This window comes from Pyrgilauda ruficollis, unplaced genomic scaffold (assembly GCF_017590135.1).
Source record: "Pyrgilauda ruficollis isolate IOZ18807 unplaced genomic scaffold, ASM1759013v1 scaffold262, whole genome shotgun sequence".
In the NCBI taxonomy this organism is placed as follows: Eukaryota; Metazoa; Chordata; class Aves; order Passeriformes; family Passeridae; genus Pyrgilauda; species Pyrgilauda ruficollis.
The window spans coordinates 172,064-189,573 of NW_024523956.1; the positions used below are offsets into that span (position 1 = coordinate 172,064).

Below are 17,510 nucleotides of genomic sequence, written 5' to 3' on the forward strand. Positions count from 1 at the left end.
CACACAGCTCCAGAGACAGCACACAGGATCAGCACACAGCTCCAGAGACAGCACAGAGCTCCAGAGACAGCACAGGGTCAGCACCCAGCTCCAGAGACAGCACAGGGTCAGCACACAGCTCCAGAGACAGCACAGGGTCAGCACACAGCTCCAGAGACAGCACAGGGTCAGCACACAGCTCCAGAGACAGCACAGAGCATCTACAGCCCACAGGATCAGCACGCAGCTCCAGCACACAGGATCAGCACACAGCTCTGTCACACAGCTCCAGAGACAGCACACAGGATCAGCACACAGCTCCAGAGCACAGGAACAGCACACAGCTCCAGAGACAGCACAGAGCATCTCCAGCACACAGGATCAGCACACAGCTCTGTCACACAGCTCCAGAGACAGCACACAGGATCAGCACACACTCCAGAGACAGACAGCACACAGGATCAGCACACACTCCAGAGACAGCACACAGGATCAGCACACAGCATCTCCAGCACACAGCATCTCCTCACAGCCAGCGCTCCAGGCACGAGGAGATGTGTCCCACGTGGTGCCACACCTGGCCATGCACAGACACACCTCAGCTCACACAGCACAGCCGCTCTCTCGCGTGCCCTCCCCGTGTGAGCCTTCCCCAAACAGCACGATTTTCAAAGGCAAACCAAGGCCAGGTGGATCCCAAGTGGCACCACAGCCAGAGCCCCTCAGCCCCCACAGCTGCTCCCCACAGAGACCCCTGCCTGGGGTGCCAGCAGCCAGGCCGGGGACTGTGATCTGGAGTTTGGGCATGTTTTACACTTATTTATTTCCCTTTTAATACATTTTGGCATAATTGTCTCTTATATTAAATTAATATCAGGAAAATTACACAGTCTCCCTCTCACAAGAGGAGGCAGAGAAGCATTGTGTAGGGAAATACTTGTAGAAACAAAACAAGGAACCTCAAACTCTTACCTCAAGTAAATCAGCATGACTTTACTGCAGCTAATTGAGTTATCTTCAAACTATGCCAGAAATCAAAGCAGAGAGGGAGAGACACTTTGCCCTTCACATGATGTCCTCTTTAAAAATAAATCACTGCTCCTCATCTGTGATAATTCACTTGTGGGGAGTTTTGAGTAAGTTAGAGACAGGACCTCTGAGCTGTTTTGATGATGTGATTTATTCTCTTATCTTCTGCACAGGCAGCAAGGGTGAGCTCAGCTCACATCTTCACTGCACGGTTCAGAAGGTCACAAGACCCTCAGTTACAAGACTTTTTAAGGAGTTATTGACCAATAAAACACTGCCAACAAGGATATTTATGGTTTTGACCCAATCCTTAAATATTTCATCTTATGGAGCCATGCTACAGCGTGACCTTTCTTAGCCACTCATGTTATGGCACACAAACCACAGTGCTGCATCCTAAACTCCTTCTTCACCTCTGGAACTACTTTTATCTTCACATCTTAAACTCTAAAACTCTAAACTTTCCTTTCCTTAGCTCAAAGTGTCTCTGCTTTAGACTCTAAATTCCCATTCTCACTTCTGGCACCTCAGTTTGGGAGCCTTTTCCAAGGGCTCAGACCAAATCCTGGGTTTGATTCTCAGCTTTGGCTCCCAGGCCCAAAGCTCTGGGAGTTCCCTGCATTTCGGATTCCAGCAGTCACCTCTCAGCTCCGTGGCACAGGAAGGTGTCTGTGTGACGTGTCCCTGTCACAGCCCAGCCACCGAGCCCAGCAAGAGGGGACAGAGGGAGAGCTCCAAGCTTCCAAGGGCAGAACAGGGTGCCCGGTGGCACAAGCAAGACCCAGACACCATCCCCAGCCACTCCCGCAGGCACTGCTGCTGCTCAGAGCCTCCCTGGGCTCGCACGAGGAGATGAGAGAGTGAGACACAAACACAGAGATGATGGCAGGGAACGCCACTGGGAGTTTTTAAACTTTTGTTTCACTCTGGACGGATCAAGAATCCATCTTCTTCTTCAAAATTATTTCTGGAGAGCCCAAATCCCCAAGCTGGCGGGGCTCAGTGGCACAAGGGAACCCCCAGGCTCGGGGTGCCTGGCCCAGCACCACACACCCCAGGGACCCACAGAGCCCCAGCCCAGGCAGGCCACACCTAAACCTGGCCCAAACACAGGGAAAAGTCATCAGATGGGAAACACTTCCAGAAGAGCGCTTTGCATTCCAAAAAATGCCATTTTTTAGCAGAGAAGCTTGCCTTGACAATTTCCTGGTTATTCCCTGACACAGAAGCAGCTGCTCCTTGGTTTCAGCTCAGGAAGCACCCACAGGCTTGAGCTGAAATATGGATCCAGTGGCCCCAGGGAGGAGGACAGGTGACAGCAGAGGGGACAGGGGGCAGGTACAGTGTGAGGGGACATCACAGCAGATCCCAGAGCCAGACAAGTACCACAGCCATTTCCCAACATTTCAACAGTTGTGTTGTTGCTGATTGGTTTTTTAGTTTTTCACCGTTTTTTAAATTCAAGTTTTCTTATATTAAAGAAAGCAACAGAAAAGCAAAGGCGTCATGCCCTTCCTGCTGTACTGGAGATTCTTGAGATACACAAATTCTTTTGCATGCACATAATTTCTGCTGCAAAGGTCCGATGCCAATTGAATCTCTTTTAATAAGAAAGACTTTCACTGGAAAAAAAAAAAAATCTTACTTTAAGGAATCCATAACTTTTTTTTTCATTCTCAGCTTTGCTGTCAAAGCTCTCCCTTGCCTATCTCTTCTGCTGTCTGGTCCTCTTGCTCACTTTTGTAATTAAGAATGAGGTGGGGGAGCTGCAGAAAACTAAATTACTTCAGTGTCCCATCAAGGGGACAGAGCAGAGCAGAATGATGCCCTGGGCAGCACTTCCAATCCTGCTCACAGCACTGACTCGTTTCCAAGGCCTTTCACCAGCCAGCAGCTCCAGCAGCGCTGATTCTGCGGGCACAGGGACCTTACACAGCTCCCACGAACAGGCTTGTGCATCTTCTGAAGGAGCACAGAATCCCAGAGTGGTGTGAGTTGGGAGGGACCTCAGAGACCATCCAGTTCCACCCCTGGCAGGGACAGAGCCCCTTTCCCCTGGATCAGGCTGCTGGGGCAAGAGTAAATTTGCCAAAGTAAAACATCCTGGCAGAGGCTGCCACCCTCAAATGGCTGTGACCAGAGGAAGCATCACCATCAGGCCCATGGTTGCCAAAACCCACCAAGACCACGCAGGAGCTGCTGGGAGGAACACAGCCACCCACAGGCTGTGCCAGAGGCAGCACAGGAGAGCTCCAGGAGCAATGCCAGGAAACACAGAGCCTGGTCTCAGAAGAGAGCCCTGAGACATGGAATCCTGCTCTGGACTGAGGGAGAGGAAGGAAGCCACACCTTCAGCTCCGGGGGACTGGGACAGTACCAGGCACAAGAACAGCTCCTCTGCTGGCTCTGGCACCGAGGGACGACGTGGGGACAGGGGGTTCCTGTCAGCAGTTCTGTCCACAGCCTGTCCACAGCACAGGACAGCTCCCACCACTGCAAGGGACAGGGCAATGCCTCACTGTCTCACTCGTGTTAATTAGGGAATGTGCTACTTTGCTGTGTGCCATCAGTTAAACTCACACAGAGGGAAACAAACAAATCCCCAGATCTCCTGGAGCACGGTCTCCTAGAGAAGGATCTCGTGCAGCAGGATCTCCTCACTCCCAGGCAGCCTTTCCTCCACATCGCCTGAGTGAGACACAGCTGTCCCCACTGCATCCTCCCAGTGCAAGAGCCACTTTTGCAATTTCCTTACCACGCACGGGCACTCCACACATGCACCCACCAGGGCACAGCTGGAATTAGACTGAGACAGACTTTTTGCAAAGCAAAGTGATCCTGTTTGGAAGTCTGCTGTCCCCATAACCAAGGCTGACAGACAGCAGCCTGGCCCACACCCAGAGCAGAGGCTCCAGCCATCAGCTCTGTGCCCTGTGGTAACACCTGGGAACACACGGGCAGCATGTGACAAACCTCTGTGTGACACAGGCACTGACACCTCTGCAGCAGCAAGGAGGTCCTGATGCCTCTCCCTGGTTTTAAGAATTTGGGAGCCACACACAGCTAAGGGATAAGGGGGTTTAACCTCGGTATTTTAATAAGGATCCTTACTGGTGCACCACTTCACCAAGGTGGAACGTGCTGCAATACACACAAACAGATCACATATGCCATTTACAGACCTTGCAAATTAGCATAGCTAACAAGGATGCCCCGACGGGAGGCCGGGATGAATGGTGTGATATTCCCCCATCCCTGGAATTCCCCCCAGGATGAGCCAAATCTCCAGTTCACAGGAGGTGTTCCAGAGGAGACCCTGGTTTCCCAAGATAGTGTAAGGTTTTAGGGTCTCCTGTTATGAGGCCTTTAGGATGTTTGGTCTTCTGGCCTAACAGAATACCAGGACTACGCTAAATTATCCAGCTTAAGGAATTACAAGGATGCATGTTAAACATCAAAGTTATCGAAAAGGTACAGAAAAAAAAAAGGCAAACCATCTTCCTGACATCAGCCCGACAAACAGGAGCTTCCTGCAGGACTCATTCCATGCCCAGCACAGGCAGGACAGGGACACAGGAGGACATTGTCCCCAGCACTGTGCCCACCCAGCACTACAGCCCTTCTCCTGCCCACAGCACCAGCACCAGTGTGCTGCAGTGTCTCCTTCCCCTTCACCAAGCAGCAATCAGTCCCCTGCCAGCTGCAGCCTCTCCAACCACCACAAACTCCGTCCTACTCTGCGATCCTGACCTCAGGAGCAGGGAGCACGGCAGGGACTGCTGCTCCTGCGTGCCCAGAAGTGCTGTACCTGCAATTGAACCCTTGGGGAACAGCGTCTGTGCATCGACACCCTGGCCTAACAGAATACCAGGACTATGCTAAATTATCCAGCTTAAGGAATTACAAGGATGCATGTTAAACATCAAAGTTATCGAAAAGGTACAGAAAAAAAAAAGGCAAACCATCTTCCTGACATCAGCCCGACAAACAGGAGCTTCCTGCAGGACTCATTCCATGCCCAGCACAGGCAGGACAGGGACACAGGAGCACATTGTCCCCAGCACTGTGCCCACCCAGCACTACAGCCCTTCTCCTGCCCACAGCACCAGCACCAGTGTGCTGCAGTGTCTCCTTCCCCTTCACCAAGCAGCAATCAGTCCCCTGCCAGCTGCAGCCTCTCCAACCACCACAAACTCCGTCCTACTCTGCGATCCTGACCTCAGGAGCAGGGAGCACGGCAGGGACTGCTGCTCCTGCGTGCCCAGAAGTGCTGTACCTGCAATTGAACCCTTGGGGAACAGCGTCTGTGCATCGACACGAACTGACCCTCTGAAGGACCAAAACTGCATCCTCAAAGTTATCGAAAAGGTACAGAAAAAAAAAGGCAAACCATCTTCCTGACATCAGCCCGACAAACAGGAACTTCCTGCAGGACTCATTCCATGCCCAGCACAGGCAGGACAGGGACACAGGAGGACATTGTCCCCAGCACTGTGCCCACCCAGCACTACAGCCCTTCTCCTGCCCACAGCACCAGCACCGGTGTGCTGCAGGCAGCCCAGCGCCACTGCACGGGTGCTGCAGCCCAGGAATGCCTCCTCCTCCTCCTCCTCCTCCTCCTCCCCGTTTGCTGGGAGCCTGCACCATCCATCAGCACACGCCCAGATCATCCTGAACCTGCCACTCAGCCCTGTCCTGCCCCAGCCCCAGGAGCACAGGTGACCGCAAACGGTGCAGAGAGGAAGCCAACATCTGCACGGATCTGCGTCAGCTCTAAGCCACCAGAGATGTGGGCAGGTTGCTGTTTCCAACACTGTCCTCATGTGCTGGGCATGGACATCCCTCCAGTGTCTCCTTCCCCTTCACCAAGCAGCAATCAGTCCCCTGCCAGCTGCAGCCCCTCCAACCACCACAAACTCCGTCCTACTCTGCGATCCTGACCTCAGGAGCAGGGAGCACGGCAGGGACTGCTGCTCCTGCGTGCCCAGAAGTGCTGTACCTGCAATTGAACCCTTGGGGAACAGCGTCTGTGCATCGACACGAACTGACCCTCTGAAGGACCAAAATTGCATCCCACACAACTCACCTGTGCCACAGCCCAAAGCCCTGAGGCTGCAATGCCGTCCCCTGGGAGCAGAGCAGGGCACAGGTGAGCAGCCTGGCACTGCATGGCACCAGGACGGGAACAGGAAACACGTCAGGAGAGCGGATCACTGCCAGCCTGAGCATGGCCCAGCGCTGCCAGCCTGGGACTGGGCACGGAGATCCTGAGCTTCCACTCCTGTCCGCCAGGAAAAGCCATTCAAACCTTGTCGTTCTGGAAGGATTCGAAGCAGCTGCTGAAGCTGCAGTGACAGAAGCAGCACCTGAGAGGTTTCACAGAATCACAGACAGGCAGCAGCAGGCAGCAGCCGCAGGAGCACGAGGCTGCTGCAGCAGCACCGTGCTTTGGGCAGCCTGTGCCACTTCAGCGCCTGTGCCACTGCCCACCAGGGCAGCAATGCCCTGCTCAGGGCTGGGGCTTCCACTGCCCTGCAGGGGGAGAGGGCAGAGGGGGCCAGGACAGCTCCCCCTCTGCAGCATCCTCAGCCTCTCTGCCCTGCTCCAAGATCACCCTCCCGGCCCCTCTACCTGGTACTTCTTTGTCAGGGAAGGAGTTCACTGCCAGGCTGTGCCCTCTGCCCAGCTCAGAGCTCCCCAGCTGCCAGCCCCCAGCAGTCCAGGGCTTCCACCTGACAAACAGGAATAGCCAGACAAGCAAAACCCTGTGAAGTGCAGCTGAGCATGTAAATGCTACAAAATAAAAGCAATTTATTCCACAGTTTACAAGTCAGTCTGTGGTCCTCAGAGATAATTCTGCTGTCAGGTGCTTATGTTCCTCCAGCAATGCCAGGCTACATGAGCTGCTTTTGTGCCTCTATTAGCCCACACATGTGCAGATCCTCATTTTCTACATTATATTTGCATTCAACACTTAAAGTTTTGCTTGATCTGTGCTGCAAACTAAGTGCAATTCTGTCATTAGATTGCATGGAAAACCAGAGCGGGCTTCTGATCAGCATTTATTATTCAGTACACTGAAACATACTGATCTTTCTGGAAAGGTCTGGCAGTCTGGAAACACCTTTTGCACCCAGTTGTTCCCAGTCACACACTGGTGGTGTGCTGTCTGAGCTCCATTGTCTCTCACCTAGGAGCAAACCACCCCTTCCTGAGATTTGAACTTTAATTTATTCTTCAAATGTGCTGAATCAGTCCTGTTCTACTCCAGAGTCACTCCTGCACAGCCTCACTGCTGTGCAGGGTATTTTACACTTCTGTTTCTCCCATCCTTCCTGGCAGGCAGGTGCCCAGCCAGTGCTTTGCTCGGGTGCCAAGGCACACGAGTCACCCACAGCCGCTGCTCCCCTCTCCAGGGGGAAGAACACCCGCAGCCCTGTGCCTGCCCGGGCTGTCCGGAGCCCCAGAGCAGAGGCATCTCCCTGGGGCAGGACTCAGCACTGAGCACCTCACCAAAGGAGCAGCTCCACCCCTGCACCCCGCGGCACTCGTGCAGCCCAGGCTGCTGCAGGAACACGGAGCAGCACATGGCAGAGCCTGAGCTGGGCACAGGGAGGGGACTGCAGCTACCCACAGCCACCCAGAGGGGGGCACAGGGGCACAGGCTGTGCCCTGGACACCGTTTGGTGACACAGGGCTTTCTGAGCCACAACAAACACTCAGCCCAGCCTGAAACCACCTCATAGTAACAAACCATTTCATTTCTACGGAAGAACTTCCTCCCTGTGAGACTGGAGAGGCCCTGGCACAGGGTGCCCAGAGCAGCTGTGGCTGCCCCTGGATCCCTGGCAGTGTCCCAGGCCAGGCTGGAGTGGCCTTGGAGCAGCCTGGGATGGTGGAAGGTGTCCCTGGCATGGCAGGGGGTGGAATGAGGCACAAGGTCCTTTCCAACCCAAATGATTCTGTGATTCTGTGACTCTGTAAAGGAAACACATCAGTAAGAGCCACAAAAAACTCCCCCAGTTCCACACTGTGCACAGGGAGCTATAGGAGGGGCAGCTGCTCCCCTCAGCTCCTGCTGCTCCCATCTGGGGGGCAGAGCTTGAGGCCAACCTGACTGGCATCCACATTTGACATCAGCAGGTCAGCCTGTCACTAATTGAATCATACCTGCATTACTTAACAAACAAAGAATACTCTCCACATTACAAGGATGTAATCCTTTAATTGGTTTATGAGCACAGAGTCCCATGGGAAGTGTCACAAATCCATCAGGATGCCCTGAGCACTGCGTTTCTGAGCTGCAGAGATAACGAGTGTCATATGCCAGCAGTCGGCTCTGGGCTGAGCTGAAAGGGAGCTGAGCCAGCTCTCTGCCCTGCTCCACACCACCAGCACACCCAGCAGCAGCCCTCCCAGCTGCTCCTGAGGCTGAGGAGCTGCCAGCACCACCGCAGCAGCAGCTGGCAGTCAGACCCTGTCCCTGCAGCCCCCAGCCCTGCGGCCCCCTCCTCCCGGGCTGCTGCCCACCCTGTCTGCAGGGTGACCCCCACCCAGAGCCCCTTCCAGGCAGGGTGGGCAGGGAGCACTGCAGCCCCACCAGTGCCTCCAGCCCCGTCCACTCTCGATGCTCTGGGCCTTGCCAACACAGTCCCACCTGACTGCCCAGACACGCAGGGGACGCGGGTCCTCCTCGTCCATCCTCTCACCCTAGAAATCCCCTTCTGCTGCCTCACACAACCTGCTACTGCAGATGTAAACCAAAACCATCTCTGTGAAACTCAGCACTCTTCAAAAGCCTTGGCAGAGGGAAACCACGCGCTGCAGGAGGCAGGTATCTGCTCCATGACACCTCACGCACACAGCTCGGCGCAGGAGCAAGCCTCTGCTGTACAAAATCCACTTCAGCACCTGAACCACCAGCACTGCTGCTCCAGCTGGCACTGCTGGCCATGCTGAGGGCAAGGATGGAACAGGGCTCGGACACATGCTGGCCACACGGGAGGGCACAGAGCACACAGCACTGCTGGGCACACCGAGCAGGGGGCACGGGAGTGCAGCTGGGACCCGCGTGCTCTACGCTGTCCCTGTGGGGAGCAGATTGCCAGATGTGTGTGCTGCTCCCCAGATGCTTGGGTTAGATTTTCTGTGCCTGGCATCACAGGAACACCGTGTGGTGCCCCTGGAGTACGAGAGGTTCCTCTGATCCATGTGTGGCAGCTGTAGTACTGCTGTCCTTCACTCTCCTCCTGCAGCCTTCACGTCTCCCCACAGCCCAGTACAAACCAGGGACGCGTTACTGACCATTGGGGAACCATTTGGATACCTTATTAACACCTAAACCCACATTCCAGATGGCAAGGAGCAAGTCCAGCCTCTCCCCAGCATTCCAAGTCTCACATCCTTCTGGCCACACAATTTCACTCCTCGTTATTGTTCTTTATTTACTGTTATAACTTTCCAGATGGAATTTAAGTGCAGTCACACTCTCTGTACATTGATTGGCTTCTTTAATGCTCCTTAGAAGAAATGAAGCTCGCTCAGCTGAGCCCTTTGTGCCTGTTGGAGACACCACGGGAGGCCCTGGCAGAGCTGGTGGAGCGTGGCAGGGCTGAACGGAGCGCTGGGGCACACAGTGCCACAGCCCCAGGGCAGCTCAGCTGGCACCCACCTGGATACACAGCACAATGCTCATTTAAACACTACTGTCCTCATCTGTTCCCTTAGAAATTAACACAGTTCTCATCTGCTACTAACAGCAGCTGCCACCACCCATCCTGACCTCCCGTGCCTTTTTCCACGGCGTTTATCATGTTTTCCTTCTGGGGCAGGGAAGGACAGGGGATTGCTTCAATCCACAGAAGACGCATGTTTGCAGAATGCTTCTTAAATAACACATGCTAGGTGTCTCCAGCTCAGGGCAATAATGAACACAACAGGAACGTCAGCCCTTGGGAGGCAACCTCTCATTTCAGCCACATCAGGACACCAGACCCCGATGGAGGGATCCTCACTGCTGGCCAGAGGGGGAGTGCAGAGAGAGGGGGTGCATGTGGGACACCTGCAGGATCCAGCTGCAGATGAGCAGGGGGCTCTGTGCAAGGAACATGGAGTATTAGAAGGCAGGCTGCCCCCCCCAGTCCCTAAATGCAATCCTTACAGACACATCTGTTTTCAGTGGCCCAACACGCCAGGGCAGCAAGTGGTGAATAGCCCACAAAGGAGTCCCCAAGCAGGTGCTCTGCTGGCTGAGCCTCTGAGGCCACATGTCACCAGGGTGGCTGATTGTCTCCATGTTCATCCCCACCCCTGGCCCTCAGCACAGCCTATGGGGCCTGAACGTTACCAGACCCACACTGGGAGGACAGGTGGTCACCTGGAGGCACCTGCAGCACATCTCCAACCCACCGCTGGCCACGCCAAGGACCCCTGACAGGGCCTGCTGGGACACCCTGCTGCTGGGCAGCACTGGAGCCTAGATGGGGCTTGTGCTGCTAGCCTGGTTCTTTACACCGAAGCTGAAAGATGCTCAGTTGTCTACATCAGCTTGTCCGGGTTCAGCTGTGGCACTCAGGGCCACGGTGCTCTCCTGCCCAGGGTACTGTTGGTGTGCAGAGCCCTCCCAGCCCGGCTGTGACACGGCAGACTGTCCCCAAAGGCAGCCACGGCCAGAGCTGAGGCTCAGACGCAGAAAGCAGCCGTCACTTCTTGGACGTGCAGTTTGGAGCCTGGTCCCCAAGAGCAGCGTCACTGCAGCTGGCGGAGATGAGACACAAGGCTGACGTGTCAGGAGGAGCCACGAGCACAGCAAACCTGCCCACGGCACCGCGACACCAAACCTGCCCACGGCACCACCCGGCCTGCCCACAGCGCGCGGGGCGCAGCAGCACCGGCTGGATGCGATGGCAGCCGGCAGCAGAGGCTCCTGTGAAACAGCACGTACCCGGCAGCACACTGACTCACGGCTGACAAGGCGACAAATCCCGCTCGCCTTACTCAGACCCGCTCCCACGAGCCCTATCGGGGAGCGTTACATCAGGGCTTGCAAAAGTGCCTTGGAGAAAACAGGAACGACGCAGCTCCCGGAGCCCGGCGGCGCTGCCGGAGCCCCATGGCACTGCCTTCCCTGTGCCCGTGGCACTGCTTCCCTGTGCCCGTGGCACTGCCTCACTGTGCCCATGGCATGGCCTCCCTGTGCCCATGGCACTGCCTGCCTGTGCCCATGGCAGTGCCTTCTTGTGCTGGGGCAGACACTTCACACCTCAGGCAAACCCTTAAGCCTGGCTTAGGCATCATGTGCAGCAGAACCCGTGTGCAGCAGAACGTCTCTGCATGACTCCCCAGTGGTCCTAAGGCAATCCCATCCCAATCCCAGGACCAGCAGCACCAGGGGACTGAGAACACATCCTGGGGATTCCTCTCAATGTGACCTCCTCCACCATGCCCTTCCCTCATTGTCTGTGTTTTCTGTGTACACCTGCTGTCCCACAGCTGGTGAGACCTGCTGCAGGACTCACAGAGCTGCCACAGCTCACTGTGGTGGGCTCCTGCTGCTCCATCCCCCATGGCCAACTACAGAGACCAGGAAGTATAAATAATTGGAAATAAATACGCAGGGAATATCATCTCTCTGGCAATGAAACAATGCTGAGGCAACAAAAACTGAAGAGTTTTATCTGTCTGCAATCCAAAAAGAATTCCAACATGATCTTGACAGAGAAGCCTAAATAAAAACTTCAAGGGAAAAAAGATATTCCACTTTAAAGCAAAGCTACCTAATCATATGTTTTCATGGAAATGTTTTGCCATGAGACAGTTCCTGGGGAGAAGCTTCATCTACAAGAGCCACTCAAAACCACAGCACTGGACACGAGCTCTGCAGCGTTGGGAACTGGCTCAAATACTCTGAAGTCCCACTGGCCACGTGCTACACAACCAGAGGCACCCACCAAGGCTCCCATCACTGCCTCAGTCAGCCATCTGGCAAACCACCTTCTACATCATCCAGCCTGCTCCAAGCGAACATGACTGGTACAGCCATTTATCCCATGGAAACACAGAAGGTGCTGCCCAGCTCAGGGCACGGCGTGCCCAGCCTGCAGCGCGGTGGCCAGCGAGCCAGGCGGGATGGGGCACACGGGCAGGGAGCCCTCGGACACCTCAGTCACCCTCACACCAAGCTGTGCCCACGGGGCAGGACACGGCTCCTGGCACCACACCATGTCACCACGCTACAGACCTCGTGGAGCCCAGAGCCCCAACCAAGGGGTGCCCTGGGGATCAGCACCTGTCTTTGGCTCAAGGGGCTCTGGCCAGAGCCTTCTCCAAGAGCCCTGTCTTCTCCCCTCCTCATCTCACCTGCTCCCCTGTGAATACCAACCCCTTTTCCCCTCCTCTGCAGCCTCTTAGTTCTCCAAGAACTAACAGCAAGAGCTGCCACAGAAAACAAAACGAAGTCCATCACTGTTCCACGTCGGGCTGCAGGCAGCCATCTCTGTCACCACCACCCAGCCACATGCCCATGGCTGTCGGGGACGTAGCCGAGTCTCCAGCCCTCCTCAGGAGCCCCACTGAGACCCACAGCAGCTCCAGAGAACTGCACACAGGGACACAGACCCAGCCCTGCACAGGGCTCTGAGGAACACCCTCCACAGCCTGGATCTGGGCACTGCAGAGGAATTCCATACCTATGTTACTTCAAGATTTGTCATTTTGTTTTCAGAATGACATCTCAAACTCCAGAGTACCAGAAGGTGTATCTGACTAATTTGAAGCAAATGTTTCTATTTTGCTGCAAAGTGCATGATTATTTGATAAAAACTTTCTAGAAAGAATGGTTCACTCTTCAGCAACAAAACCTTATACTTTGGATAAGGTTTGGATTTGGTTTCCCAGGCTTGAGCATGTCTCCAGAGCTGCTCCTGTTAGACCACATTTCTCCCTGCTACCCAGCCACACAGACAACAAGCTTTTGTTTTCAAAGTATTTTAGGTAATTAACTCAAGAATAGTTTTTATTTAAAACAAACATACACACATAAGGCTCTCCTAGCACAAACTTCATCAGACAGTGTCAGCAAGCATGGTTTAATAGCATGATATTGAAAAGTAATTTTACTACTAGCTAGAAAAGTCTGAAGACTGCAGAGGATATATTTAGATGTGTATAAATAGACAACACTCGGTGATGTCTGGTCCAAAGAGTACAAATCTTCCCTAATGCATGGAATATGCCTGGCCCAAAACGCTTGAGCAGCACTTACACAGCCTTTTCAGCCTGGCTCAGGTTCTGAGCCCGCTAATAGCGAGGCCATTAGAGCAGCGCTCGGGCCCAGCTGCTTGTGCAGGGAATATGCAAAGACTGCTCCATAAAACCCAGCCCGTCACCACATCTGAAAGCACAGGCGGTATCGATCAGCAATGGAAAGCCATTAGCTCTCCAGCCTCTGAACTACCCCCACGTGTCCCAGCAGAGGGACAAGCCCTCCAGGCACCTCGGGATGCTCCACCTACCCAAGGCAGGCACCCAGTGTGCCAAGGCCATCCTTCCCGATGCACCCGCCTTCGCATCCCCTCTAATCTTTCTCAAAAAAATGAGGAAGATCTGTTTTTTCCTTGCCATGCTGCTCAGCCACATCTCTTCTTGGGCTTCCCACATTCCCAGCCAGCCCAGATCCTGGGCTGGGCAGCCACCTCTCAGCCTCCTCTCCCTGGCCCCACTCACACCTTCAATGGCCAACAGGAGCCTCTCCAGACAACAGACCTGCATGAAAAATTCAAACCAAGCCCCTGAGGCACCATCCTGCGCAGTCGAGTGCAGCTTCTCTTGGCTGTAAGGATGACAGGAGCACTCAGCCCACCGGCTCTCACTGGGATAGGACAATCTGGAGCCCACTTCCACATCTGCATGTCTTTGGTGGAATGGGTCAATCTCAAGTCCCCTCCAGCACTGAGAAGTGTTTGCTGAACAGGAGAACTAGTTCAGCTTTAACTTGCACTGGGTACTTGACATATCCAGGACTTGCTTCCACTGACTGCCCTGCCATGATAAAACCAAGAATTGCTCTTTCTGAAAGCAGAAAGATGAGGTAATATGCCAGGAGATGTATCTTAGAGAGGCTTGTAACTGGAGGCCAAACTGGCAAACTCTGGTGTGCATTATGATCCAGCCTTACGCATTTAAACACATTTATTATGCATTTAAACAAATGCATAATCCCTTGAGTGCAGTATATATTTAGCAACGTGGATTGGGAAGGTGTTGGGCACTGAGAACACGCAGTCTCTGCTACGGCTGCTTGTGCAAAACCAAACCTGACTCCCAGACCAGCAGTGGAATTGCCAGGCCTGGCACACCTCTACCTGCCAGGACCGACTCTGGAATACCACCGAGCCCACGGGCCAGCTCCGAGGCAAGGCCTGTACACAGGAGCAGGGTGCCCACTCAGAGTCCTTGTGGCAGCACACACAGCCCCGAGCACCCGGCTCCAGGCGGCTGGATGCAGTCCTGCCACACCAGGACACACCGGAGCCAGCACACGCAGTCCATCTGGGCAGCACTGCCCCACGCTCCCAGACACAGCCACGGCCAGGATTGCTGCTGCCAGGGCCAGCCCAGACCCCTCCATCTGCAGAGGCACAGCTGGAACCAAACAGGCTTCAATTCCAGGATGGATCCATCTCGCCTCGCCAGTGGGCTGACTGGCTGTGCTGGCCTGAGCAGCCCTGGACACGCAGCGCTCGCCCGAGGATGCTCAGAAGGAACAAGCTGACACCACGTGTCACACAGGAACATGCGAAATGGAAGCGTGGGTGGGAGCACCACCAGCACGACAGCACGATGGCCAAGGGCAGGGACACCCAGCCTGTCCATTCCACGGCACGCAGCCAAAGGCCACACGGGGCTGGGCTTGGCTGGGGGCACCTGCTGTCCCACCCCCGGTCTCCAGGACTGCTGAGGCCGGGTTCATGACCACAGCTGGAACCAACACATGCCTCTGTTCCACACACACAACATAATGAGTGCCCCGGAGATGCAACAGACTGGAAGGGAGGAAGGGAAGAGCTGCTGTCCCAGATGTAGAGGAACCGCAGAGCCAGTGTTCCCCAGTCCATGCTGGGGAGGACCAGCCCGGGAGAGGCTTTCCCAGCGCGCTGGCCCAGCCATGCCCGCTCCCGCACGGCAGCCGGGCTCCCGCAGCCGCGAGGGCTGATGCTCCGACACCAACATGGCTGCGAGGCTCCGCCGCTTCTCTCCGCTGCTCTGCTATCTCCCCAACGGGAACCTTCCGGCGGGGAAGGGCCATTCTGTCCTACATTTCTTCTCCCGCACACAGCGGTGCTCGCCACGGAGGGGGCGCAGGGGACGGAGGAGAGGGGGGCGCAGCCGCATCCCGGGACGCAGGGGACCGCGGCGGCCCTGGGGAGAGAGCCGCGGGGAGAGCGGTGTGCGTGTGGCGGCCAGGGGCGGTGGGACGGGGCGGGGGGAGCCGCGGGGTTCCTGCGCCCTCCGGCAGAGCCCCGCACCCCCTGAGCCCCCCCCGAGAGTCCGCGGCGGAGCTGCCCGCGGCCGGGACGGGCAGGGCGGCCCGGGGACGGCCCCACGCGGCGGCTCGGGCGGGCGGCGGCACATGCACACACGCGCGGCGGGGGCGGGAGGCGCGGGACAACCCGCCCGCATCAGCCCTCCCGCATCGCCCCGCACCGGGCAGCCCGCCCCGTTCTGCTCCCGCCGGCGCTGACCTTGTCGTGTACCTGCGCCAGGTTAATCCTCGCCAAGCGCTGCCGCTCCGCACCCCGCTGCGGGATCCTGCGCGCCGGGCGCTGCACTGGACGGATGGACAGACGGACGTGGCCGAGGCGCGGGCAGCCCCGCCGCCGGGCCGGCGCCTCCCGGGTGCGGGTGCCGCTAGCGCGGGGCGGCCGGCGGCAGGGCCATGCGGCTCCGCGCCGCTCCGCGCCCGCGCCGCCGGGCGGGACCAGGCACGGGCGCCGGCACGGATACGGACACGCCTCCGCCTGCCCCGCCACGCCGGGGCCAGGCTGCGGCGACGGGCGCCGAGAGCGGCCACGGCCCTCGGGGCACCCCACAGCCCTCCCGGGGACCACAGCCCTCCCCAGCCGCCGACCGGGCCCCCGGGTCCGGGGCGGGCGGGGGCGGCGCGGCTGCGGGCGGTGCGCGGGAGTTTGACCTAACGATCGATCCGGTAGATGCACCGGCGGAACCGTCCCGCGGCGCGGGGTGGGAGCGCGGAGGCAGCTCCGCTCCGCTCCGCTCCGCACCGCCGGCATGGCGAGGGCTCCTGTCCAGCCTCGGGGCACCCAGCTGCCCGCATCCTGCCCGTGCCCTGCCGGTCCGAGGACAGGGACTGCAACACCGGACTTCTAGGAGGGATGATCCTGGCAGGAGAAAGAAGTGCTGGGTCATCTGTGGGGGCAGTAAATTGGAGCGCTTTTGGGGATTGCGGCATCGTTACCTGTCTCCTGGATCTCTAACAGGGACGAGAGTGCATTTCGTGCTATGGAACACTGCACCCTTTTCTAGTGCGCTTTTGTGGGGAAACGCCGGGGTTGTTGCAGGACCCGAAGAAGAGGAGCACTGCCTGGAGAGCCTGGAAGAGGAACTAATTAACGAACCTCGTCAGCGGCCAGTGACCCCGCACCTGGAGGGATGTGCAGGCACGTGCCCTGCCACCACTGGGCAGCGGCCCCGTGTCCCCCGACACCCTCCCCCTGGCACGGGAGGCAATTGCCGGCTCCTCCGGGGCTGCTCCGGGACTCTGCAGCCGGACCAGCCCGCGTGGCCACTGCCGCTGAGGGTGCAGGAGAAAACCCACGGGCTGCTCGGAGACAGCGGGGGCAATGCTGCCGGGATTCATCTTCTGGCTGGGGATGCACCTGGTAGGAGCCCCGTTCCAGACACGGGAAGGTGCCGTGGCAGTCCTCATGCCTGTCTGCTGACACCATGCCAAAGTTTTTTGTGCCTTGGGATGCAGCGTCTGGCATCGGTAAGGGTGACAAGAGGGAACACATCCGTATTCCTGGGCTCAGGGCTGTCGGTGTGACCTGAGAACTTTGGAGTGGTCTCCACAGCAGCCTGTGACCCTGGTCTCAAAAGGAACACAGCTGCCAGAGCCGCATCATCCTCTGTCCTTCTGGCAGCCTCTGAAGCTGTCCAGGGCTGGGCTGCCAGGCTGAGGCTCAGTTAGTGTTTATCTCCAAGTACCAGCTGCTGTTTCACAGAGCTCGTTCGAGCTGTTACAGGGGACAGGGGCTGGCAGGAGGAAATGAGCCTGAATCTTCTCTCCCTCAAAGGAACTCACGTCAGCTGGCTTTGCTGGGGCGGTCTCTGCCCCACACTCAGTCCTAGCACTGGTCGCCTTTGGAGCTGGAGGCAGTGTCATGCTCAGCTCTGATTTGGCGTTCACAGTGTGCTCCCCTGTGGAGAGAGAGGAGAGACAATAAGATGCTCCCTGGTAAAACATCCGTGATCTTGGCTGGCAT

At 56.8% G+C, this 17,510-nt stretch overlaps 1 protein-coding gene across 3 annotated transcripts in view; it reads right to left on the reverse strand.

Moving 5' to 3' along the window:
* LRFN5 (leucine rich repeat and fibronectin type III domain containing 5) overlaps positions 1-15,888 on the reverse strand; it is a 44,922-nt gene extending 29,034 nt beyond the window's left edge. For 2 of the 3 annotated variants that reach the window (XM_041471333.1, XM_041471331.1), the window contains exon 1: positions 15,750-15,873. The gene's annotated coding sequence lies outside the window, so the exon portion shown is untranslated. Of the gene's footprint in view, positions 1-15,749 lie in introns of all 3 variants that reach the window. The other variant, XM_041471332.1, reaches the window with a different exon arrangement.
* Between the last annotated feature and the right edge of the window lie 1,622 nt (positions 15,889-17,510).